The sequence below is a fragment of the Melanotaenia boesemani genome, chromosome 11 (genome assembly GCF_017639745.1).
Source record: "Melanotaenia boesemani isolate fMelBoe1 chromosome 11, fMelBoe1.pri, whole genome shotgun sequence".
NCBI lineage: Eukaryota > Metazoa > Chordata > Actinopteri > Atheriniformes > Melanotaeniidae > Melanotaenia > Melanotaenia boesemani.
The window spans coordinates 15065254-15079333 of record NC_055692.1 but is presented as its reverse complement, the minus strand read 5'-3'; the positions used below and the strand labels follow the sequence as shown (position 1 = coordinate 15079333).

Below are 14080 nucleotides of genomic sequence, written 5' to 3'. Positions count from 1 at the left end.
GTCAGAGTCTGTCTTTATCATTGCTGCTTCATTACCAAAGATTTTTCTTTTTTATGAGGTTTTTCAGCTCTCAGTGCTGTTTCAGGAAGCCATTAAGTGAGGCAAAGGTTTTGCTGATGGAACATTCAATATTCATATTCATATATATTATTTAGCTAGAAATGTATAGTGGATCATATTGTAAAGGTATACTGTACAATTAGCTTTAAACCTTGTGAAATTAGTATTTTTCTTGATTTGGTGCATTTTTTTTTGTTGTTTCTAGAAATTCCATTCAGCAAGATTAAGCAGCTGAACAACAGTAAAATCAGGAAACTTGTGTTACGTTGATTATTGTTTAAAATGCTTCTTGGCCATACATCCTGTACCTTTTCAAAGCCTGTTTATTTTTCTTTTAAATGGTACCACATTTGTAAGGAAAATGCATTTGTGGGATGAGCAGCGGAGCATGTGGACTGCACCCATAAAAAACTTTTCATATTTTTTAATACCAAACAGCTTATTCTGCCATTGAATATTGTTTGGTGCTATTTGTTGGATTGGATCATTGCGGTCTGAAGAAACGAGACCAATTGGTGATTTAATTATTTATTAATTGAACAAACATGGGCCTCAGTTGCATGTGGAATGTCCTTACATGACCACAACAGCCTGGTACCTCCTCTTCATGATGGTCACCAGCTTGGTTATACATTACTGTGGGAAGACATTGCATTCTAGCATTTGTCAGCCAGTTTGGTTGTGCTGGTCACTTTGGCACAAAAAGCAATCCCAAGCTGATTCCTCAAGTGTTCAACTAGATTTAGGTCAGAACTGCAGGCAGACCAGTTTCACTCCCAAATTCTTAAGGTAGTATCTGATGTGGGTTCAAGCAATGTAGGCTGTGGCGATATGGAATTACCACTGGTTGCATAATTTTAATTTCGATGTTTCTGCGTAGAGATTGCCTCCAGTGATGATCACTTTTATTTTTACTGTGAGGGTTGTACTGCCTGAAACCATCATGCTGCCTCCACCAAAAGCCATAACCCTATCAGTGCAGCAATCAGCATAGCGCTCTCTGCATCTTCTCCACACTATGACCCTACAATCTACCTGCCATAGGTGGGAGCCTATAGGTGAGAACATTCAGTGACCACTACACATGCTGCCCAAACCCATGCAAACAGTCTGCCCCTTGGCAGCCCCATAAGACCAGAAATTGGCTGTGTGCAGTCTGTTCTTGGTTGTCTGGCCATGTAATCCTGCAAACATTGTATGCAAATCTGTAGGAAACTTCCTACAATTCCTAAGTGCAGAAAGAATGAGGAAACAGTCTTCTTGTGGTGTCATCTCCCTGGGACACCCACTTTACACCCTGTCCCCAACATCCCTCATTATCTGGAATTTGGCCTTCAATTTGGAGACAGTACTCAGGGTCATTCCAAACAACGCTGCAACCTGGTTTTGCAGAACACCAGTTTGAAGTTGCCCTATGACATGGGTCCTATCCAGATCAAACATGGCATGCTTGAATTAGGTACCAATTAACTGCTGTTGCAGGGTCCATGCTCACAGGTGCTGCTAAGCAGGTGCTAATCAAACTTGACTGTCAACACCTTAGGTACCAGAAGCACAAAACAAGAGTCAGTAGCAGAATAAAGAGTTTGGCATTGACATAGAACTGGGCTATTTATTTCCAGCCCTCAAGGGCCAGTGTCCCTCAGGTTTTAGATGCTACCATGCTCCAACACACCTGATTCAAAACAAATGGATCCAACAGCTTGATGTCAGGTTCTGTACAATGACCCATTAATTTGAGTCAAGTATGTTGAGGCAGGGAAATGTCTAAAACCTGCAGGACAGAGATTTTCACAGGTGCAACCCACATACTTAAATATGCTGTTTGTCCCACAAATGCATTTTCTTTACAAATGTGACACCATTTAAGAGAAAGGTATAATTTTTATTGCCAAGGAGCATTGTTATAAATAAATAAAACCAAACACAAACTTCCTTTACTTTTTGTAAAAATAAATACTTTTTGGGTAAAGTATATTATGTTTTATCTTTTTTATTTGCAGTCTTACCAGTGTTTTAAAGAATGACTTAGATCATTTTCATTATTTGTGCCAGCAGTGGGGAAACCTGTGATGTGTTAGCTTAATGCAGTAAGTTGGTTAATCTTTAACAAAAAGAATGCAAGTCACACTGACACAAAGGGAAAAGCCTTTGAAAAATGTATGTGTATCTACCTGTGACTTAACAGAAACTGCATATTCAGTAGTGATGTTAATGCTCAAAGCAGACGGCTCGACTCTCCAAATTAAACCACATGCTGTCATACATGTATCACTGAACTGTCACGCCAGCTATGAATTCAGTGCACAAACCCTCTAAACTTCTTTGGGTGTTAGAGAGGAGGAGAGTTTACATGCACATTATTGCTGTAGTTTCATTGACTGACAACTAGTGCAAGTGAAATTTAGGCAAGATTAGCGTAGTATTACATCAACTGACATACAATTATACACTTACATTGACACATAGACAATATTCTGATTTAGTTAATAACATTCTTACATACCCATACTTATATAACATACACATGTCTCATCCATGTTGCTACACCTGTTCACACTTGTAGGCCCTCTTCCTCCACCTATCTCACTGTACCCCACTCATTCCTCACTTTCACTTTCAAATTATGGAACTCTCTTCCCCCTGACCTCTGCAATATCGACTTACTTCCACTATTCAGATCCAACCTCAAGACTCATCTTTTCAAACTCTTCTAGATCCTTCCACTTCATTAGTCTCTCCAGTTTTTTAACTTTAAAGTTTCCTCTTGTTCTTTTAACTTATTGTATCTTACTTAATTTTGTGTATCTTTTACTGTAAGGTGACATGAAAGGCACCCAGAAATAAAATGTATTAATATTATTATTATTACTACTACTACTACTACTACTTTGATTTTGTTAGTCCTAAAATAAGGTCCAGAGTGAGCATTGAAGAACTTACCTAAGACAACAAATCTTCAGTACTGAGTTGCATTAATCTATGTAAAATAAATCGATTATTTAAGATAAAACTCATAAAATGGGTTTACCACCTTGCAGGTGAAGCTCAAAGATTTCAAAATGCAACAGCTGAAGCAACAGTGGCGGTTTAGCTTTATTTGGCTGAGCCCTACCTCTCCAGAGAAGAAGACTCTTTAAAACACTGGATCTTAAGTACAACAGTTTCTAATATTTACAAGATATCCACACAAATCGGTTAGTTCTGTGCCATGTCAAAGGGTCTTCTCCAAAGTTGGAGAGGTAGTAACAAGATAGAGGAACAGACTGAAGCCTAACTCAGTTAAAATTATCCCACTCTTAAATAAAAATGTTTGAACTCCACAAATGCCCCAAGATGCACAAGCGTTTTTTTTTTCTTTCTATATTTTAGTATTTGCTATATATATCAAAAGCAAACACTGTTATACACTTGTCATATAAAGCAGTGTCTTACTGTTTTATGTCACATTGCCTTTTATTGTTCTATGGAGATGCTATGTTGAAAGTTGGCCAGCAGATGTCCCCATATTTTATTGTGTCAAATGCTTCATAACCCTGAACCATTTCAAGATATTTGTTTAATATTGATTCAGTGGTCTAGAAAGCTTTGCTTTCCCCATCACTAATATTCACATACCTTAAAAACATCAATAGTCAATACTTTCACAATAACATGGGCAGGCAAATGGCAAAAAACAGGAAAACCACAAGGACGAAAGGCTAGAAAGCTAGTCACAGGACATCACACAACCTCACAAAGAAAGAACAGGTACCAGAAAGATATGCAAAGCAAGTAATGAATGATTACAGGCAGGTGTGGATGGCAGGAACAGAGCATCGTTGTAATCACCTAAACACAAAACAAGTGGAGCCAATACAGGAAGCATAAGTATGAGAAATGAACAGAGACTATATTCTACAAGAGACAGGAAGGATGTATCTAAAATCTCTACTGATGACAGGTTATTGGTTTTCTTTAGAAGTCTTCCCTTTGTCTCTTGTCTGGAGATACCAAGGTTGTTTACTATGGCATCACAAGGATTGAAATATGTTTGTTTTGTTTTTTCAGAAATACATTTGAATAAATTAAATAAATAAAATAATAAAAAAAAATCAATTAATTGTAGTTTTCCTTAAACATTCAGTTCACAGACGCGTTTTTCTTTCAGAGGGGAAACTCCATCCTCTGGCAGACTATGTGAAGGTTATTCTGGGTTAAGAAAAGCAGACAAACTAATCAGCTGAGGAAAAGACTTCCACAGTTCTGCTGCTCTGCGGTGATTTGCCGTTTCAGATTTCTTGTCAGGTTATATAAAGACAACCCAGCTTCCGAGGGTTAGTTTGGCTCAGATTATAAGAGGAGAGACAGGATACTGATTACATATCTGTAATCTTATTTTTATAAAAAAAACATTTCCAGTTGCAGAAATACAGAGCAGGGCTGATTTCTCAAGTGAGATGACCAGATTTGCCAGGCAGAAGCAGCATCAAAAACCACAGAGAAATGTTGGCATCTTGTCCACATAACAACCAACAACTATAAAAACATATTTTCCAACTGATAGGCTCAACCAATTTGTGCATTAAGAAGAAAAAAATGTCCCCTCAATTAGCACTGAACCTGATAGTGGTATTTTCTTCATGATTCAGACTAAAAGTCAAAACTCATTTATGTAAACACATCTCCAGCACAATGACAGAGCAGAGTTCAACTATAAAATAATGCATCTCATGTCTTAATTAAATTATATCTAGTACAATTCATTGTTCAAAGCCCTATTAAGTGTGACTATTTATTTAACTGATTTATTTAAAGAAGAGTTAAATGCAAACCAACATGCTGCAAATCAGCATGTTAAAAGGCTTGAGATTAATTTATGCTTGCCTGAGGCTTGTGAACATCCTTAGATGGTCACATGGGACTAAACACTTACACTTTACAGCATATTTTCCCACCCACTCTGGTAAGCAATGAAAAAAAAAGAAAAAATGGGGATGGAAAGGCAAAATGCAGAGTGACATTTAACTACAGACAGTGTTCGTAGCTTGAATCAGAAAATAAGGGCATATAATTAAAGAAAAAAAGGCATAATTTGGGGGGATATTTTTGTGTCTATGCACATTCAGGGGTTATAAGGTGGATGAGAAGATGTAACATATGGAGATTTCTTTAGCAACAACTTTGTTGGGTGTTGGCATTCAACAAACCACTGTGATGGTATATTGTGCACCCAATCACTCCAAACCACACTCCAGCCTTGCAGTGACTGGGAAGTGAATTGTGACATAGTCAAAAACACACAGGTCAGGATTACTTAGAACCTGTGCAATTAAAACAACACAAACAAACAAAAAATATAATAAAATCCTGAATACTAATATTAAAGATTAATATGATATGTGTTTAAAATAACTTAATCTTGTCCTATGGCATTCGCTTATGCAAAAAGGCCACAAGTGATACAGTTTTTAGCACTACATATTAAACATCTTAGCACACTGAATGTCATGTTGAAATAAAACAAAACATTTTCCATAACTTTTTACACAAAAATGACATGATTAAAGCATAATAAAAATCCATTTCCCATGAAGCTAACATAGTTAGCAAGGAAAATTGTCAATGGCCAGAACCACATTATAACCAACTAGTCGGCTCTATGGATGCATTTGAGAATAAAAAGGGGCTGGGGATATGGGGGTAGGCAGGCGCACTGACCAGGAAAAGGGGCGGCACAAATGAGATATTTTTAGGTCTAGATTTTATAGAATATTGAACTGATTATTACAACTAAAAAAATGAAGAAAAATGTATATTAAGATATATTTTATTAACAGTTGTTTACTTTGCTGTTGTTTACTTACACTTCAATGATAAAAGGATTAATGTGTTTTTAGCCAGGTCATCAGTTTTTATCAGTTTCTTCATCAATGTTGGATGTTTAACCTCAGTTGTCACATCTGGTGGTTTTATGATAGAAATTATCCCCCTGGAGACGGCCGGTGAGATGATGCTGGATGAAATCTGCATTATGATCTAGAACATGGTAGAAATGATGCAGAACAACATATAGAAGTACATTACATGCTGCATTAACTGACCCTTGGACATCTGACATTTACCCAAGGGAAGGTCAGTTAACATTAAACAATTGTTAGCATTGGCTCTTTCTGTTCATACGATACAGTAAAATTTCAGGAAAAGTCACAAATGGTGATTAATCATGATTAATTAATTTGTAATCTGATTAAAAATTTTAAGAATTTGATAGAAATTATATGTTGTCACATTTCTAGAATAGAGATAAAATATAGAATAAAATAAAGCTGTATCTTTTTTTTCCTGTTTTATCTTGGAAGTTACAATGTATGTTAAATGCTATAATTACATGCCCACACCCATGCATATACTAGAAAATAGTCATTAAGACTTATAGGTGTCCATTGTAGTGGCCACTATGTATCAAAGGGTTGAGATAAAAAGAAACGCTTATAAAACTTTTAAGAGTCACCTGACTTTATTGATATTGTCATAAACATACCTTTCTACTAGGCAGAAAAGAAATACTGACTTATCTCTGTCATGGATGTCAGTGTTACAATCTCAAAACCTCAAACACCAGTATCTGAACCTCCACCCAAAACAGCTTTCAGTGGTCAAAATCTGGAGGTGTTGTCAGAAAATTCTAACTTCTTTCCAAAACTGAAAGCAGAGAATGATTTGGGCTTCCCTTTGAGGTCAAAAATCTTTTTAACCCTTACACAATACTGATAAATGGGCCTGGTTATTCTGCTTAAGCGGAGAGAAAAAGTTATATAGTGGATGTGTAAATGCTACTGTTTACCAATTTTAATAGTACTCTCATCTAAATAAACATGCACGCTAACACAGCAAACAACAGAGGACAGAGAAAAAAATCTAGATCTTATGCATATATCTAACAAAAAGTCAACATTGTAATTATTGTGGCAATTCTAGTGTAGTAAATTTTAGTAAAATACACTATGCTGTTCATTTAGGATATCCAAATGAAAGTAATCTATATGAAGCAGAGCAGAAACAGGATCTTTGAAAACTGCCCTCATGAGAATCCAAGTGCTGGAACAGGGGCAGAGCAGTGATGAACTTAAAGTACTTTAATTAACTCACGAACAGAACAAAACCAAGGACACTGCTGGGCAGATAACCCAAAGGAGAAAGAAATCCTAAATGGGGAGGCAACAGAACCGAAGAAATACTAATAGGAATGAAGGAGTATAAGACAAGAATAGCATGCAATAAACAGAAAAATGAGCTGCATATATGAAAATGAAATAAACTAACTGAAGGCAGGTGCTGAGCAAACTCAGTAGAAGAGGAAGTAAAGTGAAAAAGGTTGCTTTGCATATACACTGTACATCAGTGAGTGAAACTTTGCATTGCTTTGTCGCTTAAAGGAACAGTGTGTAAGAATTACTGGCATCTAGTGATAAAGATGGGCACAGAAATGACTTTAAATTCAAAGCACAGTTGTGAATGGATGGTGGCCATCAGTGGCCAAAATTCTTCCAGACATAAACATGTTTTAATCTGTAAACGGATCCAGTGGCATCAGGTGTAGCAATGACTGCACTACAGGTAACTACATTAAAATTATGTACATATGTATTGTTTTCATCTACGTGCCCTTTTAAAGTGTTACTCATCCCAAACGGTGCTCTAGCACAATCCAGTTGTCCATGCTTGCAACATTGTGGTGAAACGGGAAAGATCAATAAATTATGCATGCCCTCCTTTAACTGTTAATCTTGGACAGAAATTTTGTGTTTGTCAGTGTGGCATAGTGAGCACATGTGAATTAAAAAAGAGTTCATTTTCAAGAAAAAAAATTGACCCAGCCTGCAGAAGCACAAAACCTTCCTAGTCTTCAGCCTGCAACTGATGTTTTTAAGAGCAACACTGAAATAACCCAGTCCAAACAAGGAGGGGTAAAATGTCAACAGTTGTTTATGGAAAGTTTTCTTCAGCAGAGGAAAATAAAGGTTTTTTTTTGTGTGTGTTAAACAAAGCATAAGGATGTGATGTGCAAGGGATAACCTAACATAACCAACATACCACCACTCTCTGGAGAAATCATCAAGACCCCCCCACCTCCCAACCTAAAACTCCACAATTAAGGCCATGCAGGGCAAATCCCAAGGTGCGTTTGTAAGTCATGTTAGCTGTTTTGTTTTATTTTTAAAGAAGCTAATAAACACAATGACAGGACCTCCAGAGTAACAAAGGGAAAGGGAAGTAGAACTGGACTTTTGGCCCCAGATGTTTCTCTCTTCTTCTCGTCCCTTGTGTCCCTTAGAGGTCACACTTCCTGCCTAACATAGCAAAGTCACTGCATAGAGATGCTGTTACTGTTGCTGCAGGGGCAGAATTGCTCATCTATTTCATCATTCTCTTTGCATGTTTGTATACAAACTAAGTTGTAGGCCACACTGCTGATCATAATAGTGTAGCTCAATAGTAACATGTTATGTCATGGTTCTCTTGATGCCATCCAGCTGTGTTGAAGGTCTCTTTGCTAAGACAGAGCTAGATGAATAGGGAGAACAACATTAGATCATTTTATCTTTCTCTGTGGTTTTTAAAACATGTCTGTGTAACTTGTTATGTGTCATGGGACAGTCTAAAAGCATGTCTACAATGCTTCCTTTTAAGGGTATGCAATGAGAAAAAACCATTAAAAGTTCAAAAGTCTCTCTTGCCCTTGGATTTTAATGTCAAGCAGCACAGTCTGTACTGAATTTGTGACAATGTTGCCAAACATCTAGCGCAGGGAACATCTTTACCTCAGCAACAAATTATGCTTCCTGTCACTTAAAAGTGAACAACAGATGTAAAACTGAAAGGTGAAAATACAACTGAGCCTGACTTTTACAGTCAACATAGCTGCCCAGTAAAAGTTACTGGAACGGAACGGTCCCAGAATGACCTAAAATCCCTGTGTACACAGAGATTTCCTCTACTTATTGTTGTGGGAACAGACTTTCCAATAAAAAGATACTTAAATGCCTTTGGCATTGCTTGCATTGATGTGCTTGTGTGTGCGTGTGTGCTTGTCAGTGTGTATGTATACATATTGCAGTGCCTCTGAGTGAGAGCTTTGGATGGACTTATGCACGTTTCCCCTTGCCAGGAAAACAAACACTGCCTTTATTACAGTAATGAATATGCTTTGGGAAGCAAATTATATAATTTTCCATGAACTCCCATTCAAAAAATGCCAAGAACGGCTAAGGGAAACCTGTGACATTTGGCATTGCTGGCACCAAATACTACAGTCCACTCTTAATTGACCTGTGAACCCTCACCTCTGGAAACTCACTGCTGCATCACTTATAATATCAGCATAACTCATACATTTTTCTGCAAACAGGGGCATCTTGGAACAACAAACTCTGACAGACATTTGAGTTGACATTGTCAGTTTAAGTTAAGATCTTGCAGATGACCAGATTTGTGCATGTAGCATACATGCAGACACTCAAAAAGAACAGCAGAGAGACCTCTTTAGAAGACTAACACAGAGCCATAAGTAGCGATGCAGAAGCCTCTGATGCTTGCACACTAAACAGATTTTACATTGACTCAGGCTCATCACATTATACCCCTTTTACCCTCACTAGCAGCAACAGTCATTTAGAAAGGAGACCCAGTTCAGCAGGAATAAGGGAAGAGGCTTGTAGGAATAAAGATTTCATGTATGCTCCATAATAATTTTCTCTGATGTAGAGTGATTTAAAAGAAACCATTGTTGAGTCAGCACTGGTATTCATTATTCAGTCTGACTTGGTCTGATCTCTTCACTGAGGAGGAGAGCATGAACGCTAGACGTCATATTCTGCAGGTCAGCCTTGCAACAGCAGCACTCAGGTGATGTACACCTGAAACAAAGGGCTTACTGTACCACTGACATCATACTGATTCGCCCATGTGGAGGAGGAGCACAGCACTGTTTGGTAATGTGGCTGTATATATTTGCATACTAGAGGTCAAGTACAACACAAGGCTGCCTGTGTTCTACACTGCAATAAAAGTGCTCCGGATGACAGGCAGGTAGATATTGGAAGCTGCAGGCTAATTCCCCTGCTTAGGAGCTACCAAGGACTGATAAAAGAAGATGGTTTGCATCACTACAGTATTAACTTCTCATCTTAAGACAGCTTCGAACTAAGAAAAACAAAAATTGGTTGATTAAAAAGCTTTCATGACATAATAATGATATGATCATGTCATGTGCCTTATGAAACAGAAACAAGCACAGGTGTTTGTGAGCTGGTCAGCTGGACCACCATGAATCTTCCTATATCTAATAACAGTGTAGCGTTGTATGAGAATGATGCAACTTTTTAAATTCACTCTTCATGTGTTAATGAAGACTACACATCATCCCACAAACACACAAAAAGGGCTGCACTCCTTGTGTGGGCCCCAACATTTACAAAGACATCTGCTTTACACTACAGCAAGTTGCTTTTATAGCAGTTAGATAAGCATATTTATGGTAATCACAAGAGCACAGGGATTAATCTTAAAGGAAACTGAGGCAATGAAGTAATTATCTGCCTTTTGTGGAAGTTAGACAGGAAAAACTTTTACACTTGCAAGCATGCTTCACTTAAATCCATACATATAAATCCTGACTAAAACACACACTAACAAACACATGCTACACCTACGGTTTTAAGTTATATTTTCATTTGCCTGTCTTTACCATTTGTTAGTGACATTTTTTTTTTTTTTTTTTTTTTTTTTGCTAAAATGAGACATACAAGTGCTCCCAATTCTATTACAAACAATGGCTGTGTCATTTCTCGTTCCCTCTGAATCTATGTGTGACTGCAGCACAATTTGGAGCAGGCCTATTTATAGCTGGCTACCAATGCTGCCACCACCACCACCACTACCACTACCCTGCAGCCTGAAAGTCACACCAGGAGATTTTGGGAGGGGAGTCCTTGAGCTTCCCTGTCAATGCGAAGCATTGCAGTGACAAGTTTGCTGATGAGGTCGGTCACTGTGAAGTCGCACTGCACCGGTCCCTCCCCTGAAGCACAAGGCTGTTTTCTATGCATCCTTCAAACATGGAGGTTGGAGGCACATTTACTCCCTTGCATGAGTGCCCATGCATGTACATTTGAACATACTGTATGCAGATCTGCACATGCATGCATAACTTCTAATATGAGTAAGAACTGAGTCAAAGAGCTAATGTTTTTTGGATACATGTGGTCGAACTAATGGTCATTTCACAACTACTTGTGTCACTTTTACCCCTTAAACAACTCCAAACAACATTGTAGTATTGTACAACTGTCCTGCTGCTGTTAATACAGACACACAGGAAGAAAACAATGAGAAAACTTACCTTAAATTCTGTTCAGAAAGTTCCAGAGGGAGATTATTTATCCGTGTCTGGCTCTTGTACAGTCTCTCCTGTATTCTCCAAGAGTCCCAATCAAAGAACACAAAACAAACAAAAGTATCTGATGTGCATCTCAGACACAGCAAGTCCTACTCTGCTACTTACTGATGCTCCCTAGAATAAGGAGGGAACTTTGCTCACAGCTCCCAGGCTCACAGCCAATCATGTCTGACTGCTGTCTTCCTCTTAGCCAATCACATGCCTCTAATGCTCCACAATCACCCCTCCTCCTCCTGCTTTAAGTTCTCATGGCTGTGGACAAACTCGTGGAGTATGACAAAGTGGAAGGAATTGCTTTAATATTTACATGACGGGGGGAATAAGAATAGAGCAGCTATGGAAACATTTCCATTACGACAAAGTGGTTTACAAGAAGAAGAAACAGAAGCTTTTTTTTAGGCTTTAGCTTGTCAAGTAGCTGTTTGAAAGATTATTTATTAGATCTGCCTTATTTCATTTAAGACAGTAATGTGCTGCTCTCTTTTTATATGTTGGCTCTGACAAATCCCTGTTTCACTACAGTCAAACTAATACTGAATTATATTAAAGGAAGGATGATAGGAGATTACTTTTTGAGATACCGAAAAATAAAAAGATGAATAACAGCTCAGTTAATCCTCTCAGTATTTTTACATTTAACTCCTACATGTGAGATAAAGATAAGTTAACATAGAATCTAATTTGGCATTTTTTCTTTCTATATATCACACTCACAGACACATCTGGATTTCCCAGAGCTTAGGGCCCAATCCCAGTTCCTGCCCTTGGCCATACAACTTGGCCCTATTTCTGTCAAATGGAGTGGTAACCACAGGGAAATCTGCATTCCCTAAAATACACAAATAGCCACTTTTTTCTAAAGCAAGGTTTTAGCTTGTTGCAGATCATCTGGTATATTTGTTTAGTCCCGAATTAAGTACCATCATTAAGCACTATAATTTCTATTTAGCTATCAAAGTCACTTTCTCTAACAACACTGGTCCAACTGTGCACACTCAGACATAATTTTTGAAGACACTGAAGATACTGTGATTTTCTCCTCTGTAAATAGGTCAGTTCAGCCAGGTGGAGCTTTGGGTTTCCTTTTCTATGTCACAAGTGCAGCATTTTGTATTGAGATGACTAAAGAATAGCGTAGGCCAGCGGTCAGTGCAGCACATGTAGAACACTTACATAATCATGGTTTGATGGTTCTTGTACTTCTGAACTCAAAAGTTTAATCACATGTATCACATTAAGACACATAACCAACTGGAGGGGTACCAGAGAGTACAAAGCCAAACCTACAGTATGCATGGCAAGCATCAGAAATAATCAAATCAAAGTGTACACCTTGTGAGAGGCCCCTCTGGGCAACTGCTGCCAATCCTGTATGCTGTCTTTTTAGTGCATGTCTGGAATCGTTTGTTTAAGGTTTCCAACCACACAAACAGCTTAAAATCATATTGTGCATCTAGTTTTTGTAATCAGTCCCAATTTGAACTCTATAAATATGTATTCAATAAATATAAAGATTAACTAAGCTCAGAGATAAAACCTCACGATACCCCTGAGAATTTCTGAGAGTATATAGTGGCCACTTCCCTTTCACGCTGAATGAAGAGACTCCCTCACATAATAAAGGTAATGTACCTCTTCCTGTGTTCAAATATTTACTGTGAGCATAAACAATTGTGAGAGTTGGTCCTTTTCATGCAGCAGATAATAGAGATAATATCTGATTGAAATTATATTTTCATCCTGTTCCTCCCTTTTATTGTACAACAGAGAAAGATAGTTTTTAAAAAAAACTTACAGAAAGCTTTGTTAAAGGTTTTAACATGTCATTTAAGTCAGAGAGGCAGGAGAGTTGGTAAGCCCTCAGGGAGCCACCTGGCAAACAGGCAAAGAGGATTGACACTGCAGAGTGCTACTGTACAAGGCTAGCCTCATCCCAAGGTTTTTCAAACTCCCAGGAGTGGATGGGTTATCGTGCACATTTGTACTGTTGCATCAAAACATTGATCAATGGACAAACAACAGGAAATGAACAAGAGTGTATACATCTCAAAAAGTCAGAGCAAATGGAAATTATTCAGTCTTTAATCTCTAAATCCTGAATAGTGTAACGGAAAAAAAAATCCTTCAAGCCATGAAAAATTGGAAAAGGGACTACATAAGGAACTTTGCCTGCCAAGATTTGACAAGAAGCAGCACCTGACAGGCACAGACTGCAAAGCAGAATCACTCGACTGAAGATGGTGATCAATAAGCCGCTTTGGAACAGAGAATATATGATGGCTGAATAGATACATAACTGGAAATATCAAATGGTTCAAATTGTATCTTGCTTGCTCCACTTCTCTGCACACAAAGTAACAGCGAAAGCTGTTGACAGCAAGTGTCACAGATGAGGAAAGAGGTGCTCTTTATGAGAGGTTCGAGGACATCTGGTTCTGGTGAGTTTTTGCCCATAGGTGTAAATGCATGGTTACATGTGTACTTATAATGACACACAAGTGTAGGTGCATAAAAAAATGCAACAATTCTGCACAACAAAACCAAAATTAAATATACAGTTGTTTTATTATGTTTTAAAAG

The 14080-nt window shown here is 37.9% G+C and overlaps 1 protein-coding gene across 1 annotated transcript in view; it reads right to left on the bottom strand.

Annotated features, from left to right (window-relative positions):
• Window positions 1-11572, bottom strand: part of pde4d (phosphodiesterase 4D, cAMP-specific) — a 199968-nt gene extending 188396 nt beyond the window's left edge. The window contains exon 1 of the mRNA XM_041998555.1: window positions 11444-11572. The gene's annotated coding sequence lies outside the window, so the exon portion shown is untranslated. The remainder of the gene's footprint in view (window positions 1-11443) is intronic.
• Window positions 11573-14080: the final 2508 nt, after the last annotated feature.